At 46.9% G+C, this 19,629-nt stretch overlaps 14 non-coding genes and 1 pseudogene across 14 annotated transcripts; 10 read left to right on the top strand and 5 right to left on the bottom strand.

The window, feature by feature from the left end:
* Nucleotides 1-259: 259 nt before the first annotated feature.
* Nucleotides 260-423, top strand: LOC135025575 (U1 spliceosomal RNA). Its single transcript, XR_010222310.1, has one exon. It is a non-coding gene; the product is annotated as a U1 spliceosomal RNA (small nuclear RNA).
* Nucleotides 424-575: 152 nt separating this feature from the next.
* On the top strand, nucleotides 576-738 carry LOC135025632 (U1 spliceosomal RNA). The gene has a single exon (XR_010222365.1). It is a non-coding gene; the product is annotated as a U1 spliceosomal RNA (small nuclear RNA).
* A 655-nt stretch (nucleotides 739-1,393) lies between these two features.
* Nucleotides 1,394-1,557, top strand: LOC135025780 (U1 spliceosomal RNA). The gene has a single exon (XR_010222502.1). It is a non-coding gene; the product is annotated as a U1 spliceosomal RNA (small nuclear RNA).
* Nucleotides 1,558-9,950: 8,393 nt separating this feature from the next.
* Nucleotides 9,951-10,113, bottom strand: LOC135025652 (U1 spliceosomal RNA). Its single transcript, XR_010222385.1, has one exon. It is a non-coding gene; the product is annotated as a U1 spliceosomal RNA (small nuclear RNA).
* A 152-nt stretch (nucleotides 10,114-10,265) lies between these two features.
* Nucleotides 10,266-10,429, bottom strand: LOC135025562 (U1 spliceosomal RNA). The gene has a single exon (XR_010222298.1). It is a non-coding gene; the product is annotated as a U1 spliceosomal RNA (small nuclear RNA).
* A 675-nt stretch (nucleotides 10,430-11,104) lies between these two features.
* LOC135025620 (U1 spliceosomal RNA) lies at nucleotides 11,105-11,267 on the bottom strand. Its single transcript, XR_010222354.1, has one exon. It is a non-coding gene; the product is annotated as a U1 spliceosomal RNA (small nuclear RNA).
* A 152-nt stretch (nucleotides 11,268-11,419) lies between these two features.
* Nucleotides 11,420-11,583, bottom strand: LOC135025526 (U1 spliceosomal RNA). Its single transcript, XR_010222262.1, has one exon. It is a non-coding gene; the product is annotated as a U1 spliceosomal RNA (small nuclear RNA).
* A 593-nt stretch (nucleotides 11,584-12,176) lies between these two features.
* On the bottom strand, nucleotides 12,177-12,304 carry LOC135025690 (U1 spliceosomal RNA; annotated as a pseudogene).
* Nucleotides 12,305-12,448: 144 nt separating this feature from the next.
* On the top strand, nucleotides 12,449-12,564 carry LOC135025717 (U5 spliceosomal RNA). The gene has a single exon (XR_010222439.1). It is a non-coding gene; the product is annotated as a U5 spliceosomal RNA (small nuclear RNA).
* Nucleotides 12,565-12,834: 270 nt separating this feature from the next.
* On the top strand, nucleotides 12,835-12,950 carry LOC135025730 (U5 spliceosomal RNA). Its single transcript, XR_010222452.1, has one exon. It is a non-coding gene; the product is annotated as a U5 spliceosomal RNA (small nuclear RNA).
* A 264-nt stretch (nucleotides 12,951-13,214) lies between these two features.
* Nucleotides 13,215-13,330, top strand: LOC135025710 (U5 spliceosomal RNA). The gene has a single exon (XR_010222432.1). It is a non-coding gene; the product is annotated as a U5 spliceosomal RNA (small nuclear RNA).
* Nucleotides 13,331-13,604: 274 nt separating this feature from the next.
* On the top strand, nucleotides 13,605-13,720 carry LOC135025711 (U5 spliceosomal RNA). Its single transcript, XR_010222433.1, has one exon. It is a non-coding gene; the product is annotated as a U5 spliceosomal RNA (small nuclear RNA).
* Nucleotides 13,721-13,995: 275 nt separating this feature from the next.
* On the top strand, nucleotides 13,996-14,111 carry LOC135025719 (U5 spliceosomal RNA). The gene has a single exon (XR_010222441.1). It is a non-coding gene; the product is annotated as a U5 spliceosomal RNA (small nuclear RNA).
* A 274-nt stretch (nucleotides 14,112-14,385) lies between these two features.
* Nucleotides 14,386-14,501, top strand: LOC135025702 (U5 spliceosomal RNA). Its single transcript, XR_010222424.1, has one exon. It is a non-coding gene; the product is annotated as a U5 spliceosomal RNA (small nuclear RNA).
* Nucleotides 14,502-14,776: 275 nt separating this feature from the next.
* On the top strand, nucleotides 14,777-14,892 carry LOC135025741 (U5 spliceosomal RNA). The gene has a single exon (XR_010222463.1). It is a non-coding gene; the product is annotated as a U5 spliceosomal RNA (small nuclear RNA).
* The last annotated feature ends 4,737 nt before the right edge of the window (nucleotides 14,893-19,629 follow it).

The raw sequence follows: 19,629 nt of genomic DNA, 5'->3' as shown, positions 1-19,629 counted from the left end.
TGATGTCATCCAAGCAGTGGGTCAAAGTTGGCTTCAGAAACAAACAGGAATGCTTGCACTAGTTGTTGCATTTGGTTTGTTGTTTGGGGGTGCTTCAGTATTAGGCAGCCTTCTGCCCTCCCATGTTCATCTGAAAATATGTGTTCTCCCTGCAGTTGTTGTCCCCAGGTGAGAGTTCCCTTGTGCTGCCTCAGTTGAATCTCCTTTACTTGACAGAGATGTGCCTGAGCAGCGGCCCTCCCCAGCCCTATCCCAAATCATACTTATTTTGCATATGAGATACCATGGTCATGAAGATTATTCTCCCAGGGTGAGGTTCATTCATTGCATTCTGGGTATGCTGACCCCTGTGATTTCCCCAAATGTGGGTAACTTGACTGCATTATTTGTGGTAGTGGGGGACTGTGTTTGTGTTTTCCTCTGGTCAGCTCTGGTAAAAGTCAGATTTCTTTGTTTCAGATCTTCCTCTAGCCTTGTTCTTCTTTCGAGAGTTCCCTTGTGCTGCCTCAGTTGGATCTCCTTCACTTGACAGGGGGGTGCCCGAGCAGCGACCCTCCCCAGCTCAAGCCCAACTCCTACTTACCTGCCAGGTGAGATACTATGATCATGAAGGTGCTTCTTCCAGGGCAAGGCTCACCCATTGCACTCTGGGTGTGCTGCCCCTGCGATTTCCCCAAATGTGGGAAACTTGACTGCATAATTTGTGTTTCCCCTGGTCGGCTCTCGTATAATTCAGATCTCTTTGTCTCAGGTCTCTCTCCAGCCTAGTTTGCTGTCTGTTTCCACTTCTTTTTTCTTGAGCCCCTCCCTTTTATACCCTTGTGCACTATCCTGACTTCTCCTCCTGTCTGCTTACTTTGTGCCTTCCAATGCACAATGCAAACTACACACCCTTTTACTTGCCTTACAGAGCAGCTCTGGAGCTGTTACAGTGCCAAGCTGCTGTAAGAAATCAGCTTGAATGCTTCAGGGGCTGGGGCATTGTCAACATGAGCCCCACACCGAAGGAGGGTGGGGGTGTTTAATGCGAACTAAGGGTCATCCAAGCGCCGCAAAAGGCCGCCATGCCCTGCATACCCCTTTTCTCTTTTCATATGCAGATGAGGGATCCAGCCAACTTTGGCCCACTGCTTGGATGACATCACCGTATGCAAATCCGTCTTCTGCAGAACTTCCCCCAGGAATGCTTGTACTAGTTGTTGCATTTGGTTTGTTGTTTGGGGGTGCTTCAGTATTAGGCAGCCTTCTGCCCTCCCATGTTCATCTGAAAATATGTGTTCTCCCTGCAGTTGTTGTCCCCAGATGAGAGTTCCCTTGTGCTGCCTCAGTTGAATCTCCTTTACTTGACAGAGATGTGCCTGAGCAGCGGCCCTCCCCAGCCCTATCCCAAATCATACTTATTTTGCATAGGCGATACCATGGTCATGAAGATTGTTCTCCCAGGGTGAGGTTCATTCATTGCATTCTGGGTATGCTGACCCCTGTGATTTCCCCAAATGTGGGAAACTCGACTGCATTATTTGTGGTAGTGGGGGACTGTGTTTGTGCTTTCCTCTGGTCAGCTCTGGTAAAAGTCAGATTTCTTTGTCTCAGATCTTCCTCTAGCCTTGTTCTTCTTTCGAGAGTTCCCTTGTGCTGCCTCAGTTGGATCTCCTTCATTTGACAGGGGGTGCCCGAGCAGCAATCCTCCACAGCTCTGGCCCAACTCCTACTTACCTGCCAGGTGAGATACTATGATCTTCACTGTTAGGGCAATCAGGATGTGGAATTCCCTGCCAGGGAAGGTGGTAATGGCGGACTCTGTAATTGGATTTAAAAAAGGAATGGATACATTTCTGAATGAAAAAGCTATCCAAGGTTATAATACTTAAAATATCAACATGGTTAATCCGGGGGTAACATGAGTTGTAGTAGCTAACTAGTCATAAAACATTATTCAGCAAGTATGTAGAATCATCACAACTTAAAACAGGTTGAACACGATGGGCAATTTGCCTCTATTCAACCTCAAAAACTATGTTACTATATGTTACTATATTACTATGTTACTGTAGTATACAGAACACCACAATGCAATGAGCAGTGATAGTGAGCACTGATGAGGATACTAGAACTGACACTGAGCAGCAAGATGCAGCACTGGACTATTAGTAATGTACTGTAGTATGCTGAGCACAACAATGCAGCACAAGACAATGAGCAGTGATACTGAGCACTGATGAGGATACTACTGAGAACTGACACTGAGCAGGAGAGACACACTACTAGTATTACTGAGCAGCAATAAGTATCCACTAATACTGAGCACTGATATTGAGATTTCCACTGAGAGAACATAGCCACGTCCTCTCCGCTCTCTCTTCAATGCACGAGTAAAAATGGCGGCAACGCGCAGCTCTTTATATGGAATCCGAATCTCGCGAGAATCCGACAGCGGGATGATGACATTTTCCCTTGTTCAGGTTTTCCGAGTCAGGCGGGAACAACCGAGCCTGCCTCGGAGGAGGAGTTCGTGGGGTTCGTGGGGAATTCGGTTCTCAGAGAACCGAACCCGCTCCTCTCTACCTTATACCCATCAATTTTTTTTATTTTCAATCTAAGCCCCTGCAGTTTTCTGTAAGCATCTGCTTTGCTATGATGATCAACAAGTCACAAGGGCAAACACTCAGGGCTTGAGGTGTAGATCTTAGGACCAGCTGCTACAAGCATGGCAGAGGTGTCACTATCACTGGTGACACCCAGAGAGGTGGCGAGGGAGATTGTAATGCAGTGCGCGCAGATAAGCAGCGCAATGGTAAAAAGGAGGCATGGTTTCATAGGTAGGGGCGTGGCCTGGTGGCCTGAATCTACATTTTGTTGCTCCGGGTGTCCCGGGGGTTGGGGGCTGCACCGGGGACTAGTGTGTGAGCGGTGCTGGCTCCTGCACAGTGACATGGCATGGCCACTAGAGATGTGCACCGGAAATTTTTCGGGTTTTGTGTTTTGGTTTTGGGTTCGGTTCCGCGGCCGTGTTTTGGGTTCGAACGCGTTTTGGCTAAACCTCACCAAATTTTTTTTGTCGGATTCGGGTGTGTTTTGGATTCGGGTGTTTTTTTCAAAAAACCCTAAAAAACAGCTTAAATCATAGAATTTGGGAGTCATTTTGATCCCAAAGTATTATTAACCTCAATAACCATAATTTCCACTAATTTTCAGTCTATTCTTAACACCTCACACCTCACAATATTATTTTTAGTCCTAAAATTTGCACCGAGGTCGCTGGATGACTAAGCTCAGTGACCCAAGTGGCCGACACAAACACCTGGCCCATCTAGGAGTGGCACTGCAGTGTCACGCATGATGGCCCTTCCAAAAAACACTCCCCAAACAGCACATGACGCAAAGAAAAAAAGAGGCGCAATGAGGTAGCTGTGTGACTAAGCTCAGCGACCCAAGTGGCCGACACAAACACCTGGCCCATCTAGGAGTGGCACTGCAGTGTCACGCAGGATGGCCCTTCCAGAAACACTCCCCAAACAGCACATGACGCAAAGAAAAAAAGAGGCGCAATGAGGTAGCTGTGTGACTAAGCTCAGCGACCCAAGTGGCCGACACAAACACCTGGCCCATCTAGGAGTGGCACTGCAGTGTCACGCAGGATGGCCCTTCCAAAAAACACTCCCCAAACAGCACATGACGCAAAGAAAAAAGTGGCGCAATGAGGTAGCTGTGTGACTAAGCTCAGCGACCCAAGTGGACGACACAAACACCTGGCCCATCTAGGAGTGTCACTGCAGTGTCACGCAGGATGGCCCTTCCAAAAAACACTCCCCAAACAGCACATGACGCAAAGAAAAAAAGAGGCGCAATGAGGTAGCTGTGTGACTAAGCTCAGCGACCCAAGTGGCCGACACAAACACCTGGCCCATCTAGGAGTGGCACTGCAGTGTCACGCAGGATGGCCCTTCCAAAAAACACTCCCCAAACAGCACATGACGCAAAGAAAAATAAAAGAAAAAAGAGGTGCAAGGTGGAATTGCCTTGGGCCCTCCCACCCACCCTTATGTTGTATAAACAGGACATGCACACTTTAACCAACCCATCATTTCAGTGACAGGGTCTGCCACACGACTGTGACTGAAATGACGGGTTGGTTTGGACCCCCACCAAAAAAGAAGCAATAAATCTCTCCTTGCACAAACTGGCTCTATAGAGGCAAGATGTCCACCTCATCATCATCCTCCGATTCATCACCGTGTACATCCCCCTCCTCACAGATTATCAATTCGTCCCCACTGGAATCCACCATCTCAGCTCCCTGTATACTTTGTGGAGGCAATTGCTGCTGGTCAATGTCTCCACGGAGCAATTGATTATAATTCATTTTAATGAACATCATCTTCTCCACATTTTCTGGAAGTAACCTCGTACGCCGATTGCTGACAAGGTGAGCGGCGGCACTAAATACTCTTTCGGAGTACACACTTGTGGGAGGGCAACTTAGGTAGAATAAAGCCAGTTTGTGCAAGGGCCTCCAAATTGCCTCTTTTTCCTGCCAGTATACGTACGGACTGTCTGACGTGCCTACTTGGATGCGGTCACTCATATAATCCTCCACCATTCTTTCAATGGTGAGAGAATCATATGCAGTGACAGTAGACGACATGTCCGTAATCGTTGGCAGGTCCTTCAGTCCGGACCAGATGTCAGCATCAGCAGTCGCTCCAGACTGCCCTGCATCACCGCCAGCGGGTGGGCTCGGAATTCTGAGCCTTTTCCTCGCACCCCCAATTGCGGGAGACTGTGAAGGAGGAGCTGTTGACCGATCAAGTTCCGCTTGACTTGATAATTTTCTCACCAGCAGGTCTTTGAACCCCTGCAGACTTGTGTCTGCCGGAAAGAGAGATACAACGTAGGTTTTAAATCTAGGATCGAGCACGGTGGCCAAAATGTAGTGCTCTGATTTCAACAGATTGACCACCCGTGAATCCTGGTTAAGCGAATGAAGGGCTCCATCCACAAGTCCCACATGCCTAGCGGAATCGCTCTGTCTTAGCTCCTCCTTCAATGTCTCCAGCTTCTTCTGCAAAAGCCTGATGACGGGAATGACCTGACTCAGGCTGGCAGTGTCTGAACTGACTTCACGTGTGGCAAGTTCAAAGGTTGCAGAACCTTTCACAACGTTGAAATCATTCTCCACTGCGCTTGAGACAGGTGCATTCCACCTCCTATATCGTGGTCAGATGTATAGGCTTGAATGGCCTTTTGCTGCTCCTCCATCCTCTGAAGCATATAGAGGGTTGAATTCCACCTCGTTTCCACTTCTTGCTTCAGATGATGGCAGGGCAGGTTCAGGCGTTTTTGGTGTTGCTCCAGTCTTCTGTACGTGGTGCCTGTACGCCGAAAGTGTCCCGCAATTCTTGTGGCCACCGACAGCATCTCTTGCACGCCCCTGTCGTTTTTTAAATAATTCTGCACCACCAAATTCAAGGTATGTGCAAAACATGGAACGTGCTGGAATTTGCCCAGATATAATGCACGCACAATATTGCTGGCGTTGTCCGATGCCACAAATCCACAGGAGAGTCCAATTGGGGTAAGCCATTCTGTGATGATCTTCCTCAGTTGCCGTAAGAGGTTTTCATCTGTGTGCGTATTCTGGAAAGCGGTGATACAAAGCGTAGCCTGCCTAGGAAAGAGTTGGCGTTTGCGAGATGCTGCTACTGGTGCCGCCGCTGCTGTTCTTGCGGCGGGAGTCAATACATCTACCCAGTGGGCTGTCACAGTCATATAGTCCTGAGTCTGCCCTGCTCCACTTGTCCACATGTCCGTGGTTAAGTGGACATTGGGTACAACTGCATTTTTTAGGACACTGGTGAGTCTTTTTCTGAGGTCTGTGTACATTTTCGGTATCGCCTGCCTAGAGAAATGGAACCTAGATAGTATTTGGTACCGGGGACACAGTACCTCAATCAAGTCTATAGTTGGCTCTGAAGTAATGATGGATACCGGAACCACGTTTCTCACTGCCCAGGATGCCAAGGCCTCAGTTATCCGCTTTGCAGCAGGATGACTGCTGTGATATTTCATCTTCCTCGCAAAGGACTGTTGGACAGTCAATTGCTTGGTGGAAGTAGTAAAAGTGGTCTTACGACTTCCCCTCTGGGATGACCATCGACTCCCAGCAGCAACAACAGCAGCGCCAGCAGCAGTAGGCGTTACACTCAAGGATGCATCGGAGGAATCCCAGGCAGGAGAGAACTCGTCAGAATTGCCAGTGACATGGCCTGCAGGACTATTGGCATTCCTGGGGAAGGAGGAAATTGACACTGAGGGAGTTGGTGGGGTGGTTTGCGTGAGCTTGGTTACAAGAGGAAGGGATTTACTGGTCAGTGGACTGCTTCCGCTGTCGCCCAAAGTTTTTGAACTTGTCACTGACTTATGATGAATGCGCTGCAGGTGACGTATAAGGGAGGATGTTCCGAGGTGGTTAACGTCCTTACCCCTACTTATTACAGCTTGACAAAGGCAACACACGGCTTGACACCTGTTGTCCGCATTTCTGTTGAAATACTTCCACTCCGAAGAGCTGATTTTTTTGGTATTTTCACCAGGCATGTCAATGGCCATATTCCTCCCACGGACAACAGGTGTCTCGCCGGGTGCCTGACTTAAACAAACCACCTCACCATCAGAATCCTCCTTGTCAATTTCCTCCCCAGCGCCAGCAACACCCATATTATATATAATATATAATATAATGACGGACCTGGTGGACACTGTCAGCAGACTCCTAAACTACTAGTATGAAGAAGATAGAAAAAAAACCCCACCACAGGTAGGTATACAATTATGGACGAGCACTGACGACACAGAGGTAGGTACAGCCGTGGACTACCGTACTGCATCTGCTAGTATAGATAATATAATAAATATATTACTACTGTAGGTATATAATATAATGACGGACCTGGTGGACACTGTCAGCAGACTGCTAAACTACTAGTATGAAGAAGATAAAAAAAAAAACCCACCACAGGTAGGTAGGTATACAATTATGGACGAGCACTGACGACACAGAGATAGCCACAGCCGTGGACTACCGTACTGCGTCTGCTAGTATAGATAATATAATAAATATATTACTACTGTAGGTATATAATATAATGATGGACCTGGTGGACACTGTCAGTAGACTCCTAAACTACTAGTATGAAGAAGATAGAAAAAAAAAAACCACCACAGGTAGGTAGGTATACAATTATGGACGAGCACTGACGACACAGAGATAGCCACAGCCGTGGACTACCGTACTGCGTCTGCTAATATAGAGATGATAAAGATGAAAAAAAAAATATAACACTACTGCAGGTAAATATTTATATAATATATGTATGACGGACCTGCTGGACACTGTCAGCAGAATGCATTTATAGAATAAAAAAAAAACACCACAGGAGTGTTTAACTTTTTCAGGCAGACAATATACTGGTGGTCACACTGGCAGCAAAAGTGTGCACTGTACTCCTGCTATAACTGCTCCCCAGTCTCCCCCACAATTAAGCTGTGTGAGCAGTGAGCACTCAGCACAGTCAGATATACATAGATAATATATAATGCAGCATACTGAGGCTGAGCACAGATATGGTATGTGTATCGTTTTTTTTCAGGCAGAGAACGGATTATAAATAATAAAACTGGTGGTCACTATCAGCAAAACTCTGCACTACTGAGTACTCCTGACAAGTTCAACTGCTCCCCAAATTAGTAGTAAATCAAATGTCACTCGTCTCTATCTTCTAATCTAAACGGAGAGGACGCCAGCCACGTCCTCTCCCTATCAATCTCAATGCACGTGTGAAAATGGCGGCGACGCGCGGCTCCTTATATAGAATCCAAGTCTCGTGAGAATCCTACAGCGGGATGATGACGTTCGGGCGCGCTCGGGTTAACCGAGCAAGGCGAGAGGATCCGAGTCTGCTCGGACCCGAGCAAAAGAGGGTGAAGTTCGGGCGGGTTCGGATTCCGAGGAACCGAACCCGCTCATCTCTTATGGCCACCCAGCATGACGCCTCCCTTCTTGACCATGCTGTAATTGCAGTCGCACTGCAGTTCAGTGTGATCATAAAAAATGGTGTAGCCTCCTGCTGGTGCAGACTGTATGTGCGCGCAGGAAGCCGCCACCATTTTTGTGATCACAGCGGCTGAATGTGATGTCATACAGCTGCTGTGACCACGCCCCCTGTGTCTCCTCCATTGCAGACCCCATTTTGAAGCCTTGCCCCCGCACCGCTCCATCCCTGACTTGGAAATGGAGTGTTGCTGACCCCCCTCTCCCCCCCTGCCCCGATTGACAGGCAGAGGCGATCGCATTCTCTGCGGGGTGCCGCAGAAAATGCAGGCACATGCGTATGCTCTTAGCAATTTTTGCAGTTGGATCACTTATTGTGATTGCAATCCAACCTGAATCAGGCCCTATTACCTATCACAATGCGCTGCGGGCAGTACAAAATTGGTTTAATATAGGAGAAAAACCCCCAGACCTGTGCTCCTTAACTGTACCTGGTGGCTAGTGGAGCGGCTGCCCAGTAATCAGTGTCCACGCCAGTGCGCACACGGTCCACCCCCTACGGCCACGCTCCTCTTCATCAGCGGCCTCGTGATCCGGAAGGGCGGTGTGTGTGTGACTGACCTTAGGAAGAAACCGGAGCCTCCGCTGCAGTGACCCAGCAACCAGGGCACGGGAGTATACAGCGCCGCTGGGAGTGATGAAGCTGCAGTAAAGATGTCTATTAGACCTAGCCTGCTGCAGCCCTTGTAGATTCTCATAAAACAAGTTCTTCTTTTCTTGTCAAAATGAATAGCTAAGAATTGGCTTCCTGAGGCAGGCCCCTGTTAAGTGGCCTGCTACTGAAGGCACCAACTACAAACTGAGCTCCCTGTTCATGGAAGCGGGGTTATAGAGGAGGATGCGCTGAGCATCTTGGGAACAGTCAAAAGCTTTGAGTCGGTTGGTGCCTCAGATCAAGATCCTACTCTACACCCCAATGTGAATCCTTGTGGAGTCCTGTGTACCCCACAGAAGAAATTAATGTGTCACACCCATTGGCAGCAACCTTAGAATAGCTGCTGATGGGCACAATTGAGAAAGGAAGGGGGGGGGGACATTTGAATCCAGCACATAGATGCAATTCAAATATGTAATTTGTACCTTCCTATTTTAAAATATAATGGATGAACTTCACCCTGTGAGAACAATCTTCATGATCAAGAGATCTCATATGCAAAATAAGTATGAGTTGGGATAGGGCTGGGGAGGGTGGCTGCTCGGGCAGCCCCTCCCCCATCAAGTTAAGGAGATTCAACTGAGGAAGCACAAGGGAACTCTCGTCTGGGGACAACAACTGCAGGGAGACCACATCTTTTCAGATGAACATGGGAGGGCGGAAGGCTGCCTAATACTGAAGCACCATCAAATATCAAACCATATGCAACAACTAGTACAAGCATTCCTGGGGGAAGGTCTGCAGCAGACGGATTTGCATACGGTGATGTCATCCAAGCAGTGGGCCAAAGTTGGCTGGAACCCTCATCTGCATATGAAAAGAGAAAAGGGGCATGCAGGGCATGGCGGCCTTTTGCGGTGCTTGGATGACCCCTAGTTCGCATTAAACACCCCCACCCTCCTTTGGTGTGGGGCTCATGTTGGCTATGCCCCAGCCCCTGAAGCATTCAAGCTGATTTCTTGCAGCAGCTGGGCACTGTAACAGCTCCAGAGCTGCTCTGTAAGGCAACTAAAAGGGTGTGGGCCCTGCAGCACTACCTGTAGTTCGCATTGTGCGTTGGAAGGCACAAAGTAAGCAGACGGGAGAAGTCAGGATAGTGCGCAAGGGCATAGAAGGGAGTGGCTCCAGAAAAGAGAAGTGGAAACAGACAGCAAACTAGGCTGGAGAGAGACCTGAGACAAAGAGATCTGAATTATACGAGAGCCGACCAGGGGAAACACAAATTATGCAATCAAGTTTCCCACATTTGGGGAAATCACAGGAGCAGCACACCCAGAGTGCAATGGGTGAGCCTTGCCCTGGGAGAAGCACCTTCATGATCATAGTATCTCACCTGGCAGGTAAGTAGGAGTTGGGCTAGAGCTGGGGAGGGTCACTGCTCGGGCACCCCCCTGTCAAGTGAAGGAGATCCAACTGAGGCAGCACAAGGGAACTCTCGAAAGAAGAACAAGGCTAGAGGAATATATGAGACAAAGAAATCTGACTTTTACCAGAGCTGACCAGAGGAAAACACAAACACAGTCCCCCACTACCACAAAAAATGCAGGCGAGTTTCCCACATTTGGGGAAATCACAGGGGTCAGCATACCCAGAATGCAATGAATGAACCTCACCCTGGGTGAACAATCTTCATGACCATGGTGTCTCCTATGCAAAATAAGTATGATTTGGGATAGGGCTGGGAGGGCCGCTGCTCAGGCACATCTCTGTCAAGTAAAGGAGATTCAACTGAGGCAGCACAAGGGAACTCTCATCTGGGGACAACAACTGCAGGGAGAACACATATTTTCAGATGAACATGGGAGGGCAGAAGGCTGCCTAATACTGAAGCACCCCCAAACAACAAACCAAATGCAACAACTAGTGCAAGCATTCCTGGGGGATGGCCTGCAGCAGATGGATTTGCATATGGTGATGTCATCCAAGCAGTGGGTCAAAGTTGGCTTCAACCCTCATCTGCATATGAAAAGAGAAAAGGGGCGTGCAGGGCATGGCGGCCTTTTGCGGTGCTTGGATTACCCCTAGTTCGCATTAAACACCCCCACCCACCTTTGGTGTGGGGCTCATGTTGGCCATGCCCCATCCCCTGAAGCATGCAAGCTGATTTCTTGCAGCAGCTGGGCACTGTAACAGCTCCAGAGCTGCTCTTTAAGGCAAGTAAAAGATTGTGTGGGCCCTGCAGCACTACCTGTAGTTTGCATTGTGCATTGGAAGGCACAAAGTAAGCAGACGGGAGGAGAAGTCAGGATAGTGCACAAGGGTATAGAAGGGAGGGGCTCAAGATAAAAGAAGTGGAAACAGACAGCAAACTAGGCTGGAGAAAGACCTGAGACAAAGAGATCTGAATTATACGAGAGCCGACCAGAGGAAACACAAATTATGCAGTCAAGTGTCCCACATTTGGGGAAATCGTAGGAGCAGCACACCCAGAGTGCAATGGGTGAGCCTTGCCCTGGGAGAAGCACCTTCCTGATCATAGTATCTCACCTGGCAGGTAAGTAGGAGTTGGGCTAGAGCTGGGGAGGGTCGCTGCTCGGGCACCCCCCTGTCAAGTGAAGGAGATCCACCTGAGGCAGCACAAGGGAACTCTCGAAAGAAGAACAAGGCTAGAGGAAAATCTGAGACAAAGAAATCTGAGTTTTAACAGAGCTGACCAGAGGAAAGCACAAACACAGTCCCCCACTACCACAAATAATGCAGTCGAGTTTCCCACATTTGGGTAAATCACAGGGGTCAGCATACCCAAAATGCAATGAATGAACCTCACCCTGGGAGAACAATCTTCATGACCATGGTATCTCCTATGCAAAATAAGTATGATTTGGGATAGGGCTGGGGAGGGCCGCTGCTCATGCACATCTCTGTCAAGTAAAGGAGATTCAACTGAGGCAGCACAAGGGAACTCTCATCTGGGGACAACAACTGCAAGGAGAACACATATTTTCAGATGAACATGGGAGGGCAGAAGGCTGCCTAATACTGAAGCACCCCCAAACAACAAACCAAATGCAACAACTAGTGCAAGCATTCCTGGGGGAAGTTCTGCAGAAGACGGATTTGCATACGGTGATGTCATCCAAGCAGTGGGCCAAAGTTGGCTGGAACCCTCATCTGCATATGAAAAGAGAAAAGGGGTATGCAGGGCATGGTGGCCTTTTGCGGCGCTTGGATGACCCTTAGTTCGCATTAAACACCCCCACCCTCCTTCGGTGTGGGGCTCATGTTGGCCATGCCCCATCCCCTGAAGCATTCAAGCTGATTTCTTGCAGCAGCTTGGCACTGTATCAGCTCCAGAGCTGCTCTGTAAGGCAAGTAAAAGGGTGTGGGCCCTGCAGCACTACCTGTAGTTTGCATTGTGCATTGGAAGGCACAAAGTAAGCAGACAGGAGGAGAAGTCAGGATAGTGCACAAGGGTATAAAAGCGAGTTTCCCACATTTGGGAAAATCACAGGGGTCAGCATACCCAGAATGCAATGAATGAACCTCACCCTGGGAGAACAATCTTCATGACCATGGTATCTCCTATGCAAAATAAGTATGATTTGGGATAGGGCTGGGGAGGGCCGCTGCTCAGGCACATCTCTGTCAAGTAAAGGAGATTCAACTGAGGCAGCACAAGGGAACTCTCATCTGGGGACAACAACTGCAGGGAGAACACATATTTTCAGATAAAAATCTTGGTCATGCTCTGGTTTCTCTTCAGAACGAACAAATCTTTCGCCTTTTATTAAAGATTTCCGTGGAGAGGAGCAAAACCGAGTTTTATCTCAATTTTTGCATGCCCCATCTTTTTGGGGTTTCTTTTATCGGTTTAAAGATAGAATGAGTGTGCTTTAATGTAAGCTCATTTGCATAGAAATGACAGTAAATGTTTGTTTCTTTTCAAACAGAACTTTCTTGACCATGCTACTTGCTTGAAAGATCTGGGAGCACATGGAATACAGTACAAACCATGCTTATAGCAAGGAGAAGCCAGGTGAGAAATCTGCTTACTTTCAAGTTGGGCGCTCACTTTGATCTGAATGAGGACTGCTGGCACAGCATTTAGGCGACAGGTGGAATCTTGGTCATGCTCTGGTTTCTCTTCAGAACGAACAAATCTTTCGCCTTTTATTAAAGATTTCTGTGGAGAGGAGCAAAACTGAGTTTTATCTCAATTTTTGCATGCCCCATATTATTGGGGTTTCTTTTATCAGTTTCTTGTTAGCTTTAATGTAAGTTTATTTGCATAACAATGACTATAAATGTCTGTTTCTTTTCAAGCAGAACTTTCTTGACCATTCTAATTGCTTGAAAGATCTGGGAGCACATGGAAAAGAGTACAAACCATGCTTATAGCAAGGGGAAGCCTGGTGAGAAATCTGCTTTCTTTCTTTCAAATTGGGTGCTCACTTTGCGCTGAATGAGGACTGCTGGCATGGCACTCAGGCGACAGGTGGAATCTTAGTCATACTCTGGTTTCTCTTCAAAACGAACAGATCTTTCGCCTTTTACTAAAGATTTCCGTGGAGAGGAGCAAAACTGAGTTTTATCTCAATTTTTGCATGCTCCGTCTTATTGGGGTTTCTTTTATCGGTTTAAAGATAGAACGAGTGTGCTTTAATGTAAGCTCATTTGCATAGAAATGACAGTAAATGTTTGTTTCTTTTCAAACAGAACTTTCTTGACTATACTAAATGCTTGAAAGATCTGGGAGCACATGGAAAAGAGTACAAACCATGTTTACAGCAAGGGGAAGCCTGGTGAGAAATCTGCTTTCTTTCTTTCAAATTGGGTGCTCACTTTGAGCTGAATGAGGACTGCTGGCATGGCACTCAGGCGACAGGTGGAATCTTGGTCATGTTCTGGTTTCTCTTCAGAACGAACAAATCTTTCGCCTTTTACTAAAGATTTCCGTGGAGAGGAGCAAAACTGAGTTTTATCTCAATTTTTGCATGCCCCATCTTATTGGGATTTTATTTTATCGGTTTAAAGATAGAACGAGTGTGCTTTAATGTAAGCTCATTTGCATAGAAATGACAGTAAATGTTTGTTTCTTTTCAAACAGAACTTTCTTGACCACACTAATTGCTTGAAAGATCTGGGAGCACATGGAAAAGAGTACAAACCATGTTTATAGCAAGGGGAAGCCTGGTGAGAAATCTGCTTTCTTTCTTTCAAATTGGGTGCTCACTTTGAGCTGAATGAGGATTGCTGGCATGGCACTCAGGCGACAGGTGGAATCTTGGTCATGCTCTGGTTTCTCTTCAAAACGAACAGATCTTTCGCCTTTTACTAAAGATTTCCGTGGAGAGGAGCAAAACTGAGTTTTATCTCAATTTTTGCATGCTCCGTCTTATTGGGGTTTCTTTTATCGGTTTAAAGATAGAACGAGTGTGCTTTAATGTAAGCTCATTTGCATAGAAATGACAGTAAATGTTTGTTTCTTTTCAAACAGAACTTTCTTGACTATACTAATTGCTTGAAAGATCTGGGAGCACATGGAAAAGAGTACAAACCATGTTTATAGCAAGGGGAAGCCTGGTGAGAAATCTGCTTTCTTTCTTTCAAATTGGGTGCTCACTTTGAGCTGAATGAGGACTGCTGGCATGGCACTCAGGCGACAGGTGGAATCTTGGTCATGTTCTGGTTTCTCTTCAGAACGAACAAATCTTTCGCCTTTTACTAAAGATTTCCGTGGAGAGGAGCAAAACTGAGTTTTATCTCAATTTTTGCATGCCCCATCTTATTGGGGTTTTATTTTATCGGTTTAAAGATAGAACGAGTGTGCTTTAATGTAAGCTCATTTGCATAGAAATGACAGTAAATGTTTGTTTCTTTTCAAACAGAACTTTCTTGACCACACTAATTGCTTGAAAGATCTGGGAGCACATGGAAAAGAGTACAAACCATGTTTATAGCAAGGGGAAGCCTGGTGAGAAATCTGCTTTCTTTCATTCAAATTGGGTGCTCACTTTCAGCTGAATGAGAACTGCTGGCATGGCACTCAGGCGACAGGTGGAATCTTGGTCATGCTCTGGTTTCTCTTCAGAACTAACAAATATTTCGCCTTTTATTAAAGATTTCCGTGGAGAGGAGCAAAACTGAGTTTTATCTCAATTTTTGCATGCCCCATATTATTGGGGTTTCTTTTATCAGTTTAAAGACAGAACGAGTGTGCTTTCTTGTTAGCTTTAATGTAAGTTTATTTGCATAACAATGACAGTAAATGTTGTTTCTTTTCAAACAGAACTTTCTTGACCATGCTACTTGCTTAAAGGTCTGGGAGCACATGGAAAACAGTACAAACCATGCAGTATCACAAGAGCCTTTATTTGATCTTTCATGAAGATAGAGCAGAATTGAGGACACGTCAACAATTTCTGCCGAAGGTGGTTCATCTTTCCACATGGTGCCTTTGGCCACTGACACCTTCGTTGAGTCAAAGTCTCTGGCTGTGGTCAGAACTTTGAAAATGTATGTCACCAGAACGGTTCAGATTAGGAAAACAGAGGCTCTGTTTGTCCTGTATGCTCCCAACAGGATTTGGTGTCCTGCTTCCATGCAGACCATTATGCGCTGGATCTGTGGTAAGATTCAGCATGCTCGTTCCACGGCAGGATTGCCGTTACTGAAGTAGGTGAAGACCCATTCTACTAGAAAGGTGGGTTCATCCTTGGCAGCTGGTCGGGGAGTCTCGGCATTGCAACTTTGCCGAGCAGCTATTTAGTAAACACTTTTGCTAAGTTTTACAAGTTTGATACCTTGGCTGATGATAACCTTAAGTTGGGTCATTCGGTGCTGCAGAGTCGTACGCACTCTCCCACCCGTTCAAGAGCTTTGGTATAACCCCATGGTTCTTAATGTGACCCCAGCATCCTCTAGGTCGTATGAGAAAATAGGATTTTAATACCTACCGGTAAATCCTTTTCTCTTAGTCTGTAGAGGATGCTGGGCACCCGTCCCAGTCCATACTGTGTCTGCAGTTATTACTTGTGGTTATACACATGTTGTGTTATGGTTCTGGTCAGCTTTTTGCTGCAATTGTTCATGCCGTTGGCTTGTGTTCTGTTGAATGCCACGTTCTGCGGCATGTTTAAGGTGTGAGCTGGTAAGATGCTCACCTTAGTTTAACAATAAATCCTTTCCTCGAAATGTCCGTCTCCCTGGGCACAGTTCCTATAACTGGAGTCTGGAGGAGGGGCATAGAGGGAGGAGCCAGTTCACACCCTTTGAAAGTCTTAAAGTGCCCATGTATCTTGCGGATCCCGTCTATACCCCATGGTTCTTAATGTGACCCCAGCATCCTCTACGGACTAAGAGAAAAGAATGCCCTTGCGCACTATCCTGACTTCTCCTCCCGTCTGCTTACTTTGTGCCTTCCAACGCACAATGCGAACTACAGGTGGTGCTGCAGGGCCCACACCCTTTTACTTGCCTTACAGAACAGCTCTGGAGCTGTTACAGTGCCCAGCTGCTGCAAGAAATCAGCTTGAATGCTTCAGGGGATGGGGCATGGCCAACATGAGCCCCACACCAAAGGAGGGTGGGGGTGTTTAATGTGAACTAGGGGTCATCCAAGCACTGCAAAAGGCCGCCATGCCCTGCATGCCCCTTTTCTCTTTTCATATGCAGATGAGGGTTCCAGTCAACTTTGGCCCACTGCTTGGATAACATCACCGTATGCAAATCCGTCTGCTGCAGACCTTCCCCCAGGAATGCTTGTACTAGTTGTTGCATATGGTGCTTCAGTATTAGGCAGCCTTCCGCCCTCCCATGTTCATCTGAAAAGATGTGGTCTCCCTGCAGTTGTTGTCCCCAGATGAGAGTTCCCTTGTGCTTCCTCAGTTGAATCTCCTTAACTTGACGGGGGAGGTGCTGCCCGAGCAGCCCTCCCCAGCCCTATCCCAACTCATATTTATTTTGCATATGAGATCTCTTGATCATGAAGATTGTTCTCACAGGGTGAGGTTCATCCATTATATTTTAAAATAGGAAGGTACGAATTACATATTTGAATTGCATCTATGTGCTGGATTCAAATGTCCCCCCCCCCTTCCTTTCTCAATTGTGCCCGTCAGCAGCTATTCTAAGGTTGCTGCCAATGGGTGTGACACATTAATTTCTTCTGTGGGGTACACTGGACTCCACAAGGATTCACATTGGGGTGTAGAGTAGGATCTTGATCTGAGGCACCAACCGGCTCAAAGCTTTTGACTGTTCCCAAGAAGCTCAGTGCATTCTCCTCTATAACCCCGCTTCCATGAACAGGGAGCTCAGTTTGTAGTTGGTGCCTTCAGTAGCAGGCCAATTAACAGGGGCCTGCCTCAGGCAGCCTATTCTTAGCTATTAATTTTGACAAGAAAAGAAGAACTTGTTTTATGAGAATCTACAAGGGCTGCAGCAGGCTAGGTCTAATAGACATCTTTACTGCAGCTTCATCACTCCCAGCGGCGCTGTATACTCCCGTGCCCTGGTTGCTGGGTCACTGCAGCGGAGGCTCCGGTTTCATCCTAAGGTCAGTCACACACACACCACCCTTCCGGATCACGAGGCCGCTGCTGAAGGGGAGCGAGGCCGTAGGGGGTGGGCCGTGTGCGCACTGCGGTGGACACTGATTACTGGGCAGCCGCTCCACTAGCCACCAGGTACAGTTAAGGAGCACAGGTCTGGGGGTTTTTCTCCTATATTAACCCAATTTTGTACTGCCCGCAGCGCATTGTGATAGGTAATAGGGCCTGATTCAGGTTGGATTGCAATCACAATAAGCGATCCAACTGCAAAAATTGCTAAGAGCATACGCATGTGCCTGCATTTTCTGCGGCACCCCGCAGAGAATGTGATCGCCTCTGCCTGTCAATCGGGGCGGGGAAGGGGGGGAGAGGTGGGTCAGCAACACTCCATTTCCAAGTCAGGGATGGAGCGGTGCGGGGGCAAGGCTTCAAAATGGGGTCTGCAACGGAGGAGACACAGGGGGCGTGGTCACAGCGACTGTATGACATCACATTCAGCCGCTGTGATCACAAAAATGGTGGCGGCTTCCTGCGCGCACATACAGTCTGCACCAGCAGGAGCCTACACCATTTTTTATGATCACGCTGAACTGCAGTGCGACTGCAATTACAGCATGGTCAAGAAGGGAGGCGTCATGCTGGGTGGCCATGCCCTGTCACTTTGCAGGAGCCAGCACCGCTCACACACTAGTCCCCGGGTGCAGCCCCCAACCCCCGGGACACCCGGAGCAACAAAATGTAGATTCAGGCCACCAGGCCACGCCCCTACCTATGAAACCATGCCTCCTTTTTACCATTGCACTGCTTATCTGCGCGCACTGCATTACAATCTCCCTCGCCACCTCTCTGGGTGTCACCAGTGATAGTGACACCTCTGCCATGCTTGTAGCAGCTGGTCCTAAGATCTACGCCTCAAACCCTGAGTGTTTGCCCTTGTGACTTGTTGATCATCATAGCGAAGCAGATGCTTACAGAAAACTGCAGGGGCTTAGATTGAAAATAAAAAAATTGATAGGGTATAAGGTAGAGAGGAGCGGGTTCGGTTCTCCGAGAACCGAATTCCCCACGAACTCCACGTGGTTTACACTGGTCCGAGGCAGGCTCGGTTGTTCCCGCCTGACTCGGAAAACCTGAACAAGGGAAAATGTCATCATCCCGCTGTCGGATTCTCGCGAGATTCGGATTCCATATAAAGAGCTGCGCGTTGCTGCCATTTTTACTCGTGCATTGAAGAGAGAGCGGAGAGGACGTGGCTATGTTCTCTCAGTGGAAATCTCAATATCAGTGCTCAGTATCAGTGGTTACTTATTGCTGCTCAGTAATACTAGTAGTGTGTCTCTCCTGCTCAGTGTCAGTTCTCAGTAGTATCCTCATCAGTGCTCAGTATCACTGTTCATTGTCTTGTGCTGCATTGTGTTGCTCAGCATAATACAGTACATTACTAATAGTCCAGTGCTGCATCTTGCTGCTCAGTGTCAGTTCTAGTATCCTCATCAGTGCTCACTATCACTGCTCATTGCATTGTGGTGTTCTGTATACTACAATAACATAGTAATATAGTAACATAGTTTTTGAGGTTGAATAGAGGCAAATTGCCCATCGTGTTCAACCTGTTTTAAGTTGTGATGATTCTACATACTTGCTGAATAATGTTTTATGACTAGTTAGCTACTATAACTCATGTTACCCCCGGATTAACCATGTTGATATTTTAAGTATTATAACCTTGGATAGCTTTTTCATTCAGAAATGTATCCATTCCTTTTTTAAATCCAATTACAGAGTCCGCCATTACCACCTTCCCTGGCAGGGAATTCCACATCCTGATTGCCCTAACAGTGAAGAAACCTTTCCTCCATTGCGTTCTGAACTTTCCTCCAGTCGCAGCGAGTGACCACGTGTTCTTTTAATAAATAATTCCTCTGATAACTCTTTGTTATGTATCTTTACATATTTGAAGATATTAATAATATCTCCTCTTAGGCACCTCTTTTCTAGTGTATAAATATTCAGCCTAGTAAGTCTTTCCTTATAGTCCAGTACTTTAAGGCCTTTAATCAATTTAGTCTTCAGGATCTCTGACACTTCCATGAGCAGCAGAGTAGTGCAATGGAAGCATGCTGGGCCCATAACTCAGAGGTCGATTGATCGAAACTATCCTCTGCTATGTGCATTTTTTTTTTTATAATTAAAGTAATCAAAAACTGGGATTGATATTTTGGCACTTTTATTTTTACTTAAAGTACAATAACTTTTATCATTTTAATTTGTTTTAATAGTATATTGACAGCATTGTTTTCTTTAAAAATCCACTTAATTTTCTTTACCCTATTACTGAAATGGTAATTGACAAAAACAAACTACATTGTCAC

This window comes from Pseudophryne corroboree, unplaced genomic scaffold (genome assembly GCF_028390025.1).
Source record: "Pseudophryne corroboree isolate aPseCor3 unplaced genomic scaffold, aPseCor3.hap2 scaffold_423, whole genome shotgun sequence".
Classification (NCBI taxonomy): domain Eukaryota; kingdom Metazoa; phylum Chordata; class Amphibia; order Anura; family Myobatrachidae; genus Pseudophryne; species Pseudophryne corroboree.
Note: the sequence above shows the minus strand (reverse complement) of the source record. Positions and strands in the feature narration are given on the sequence as shown.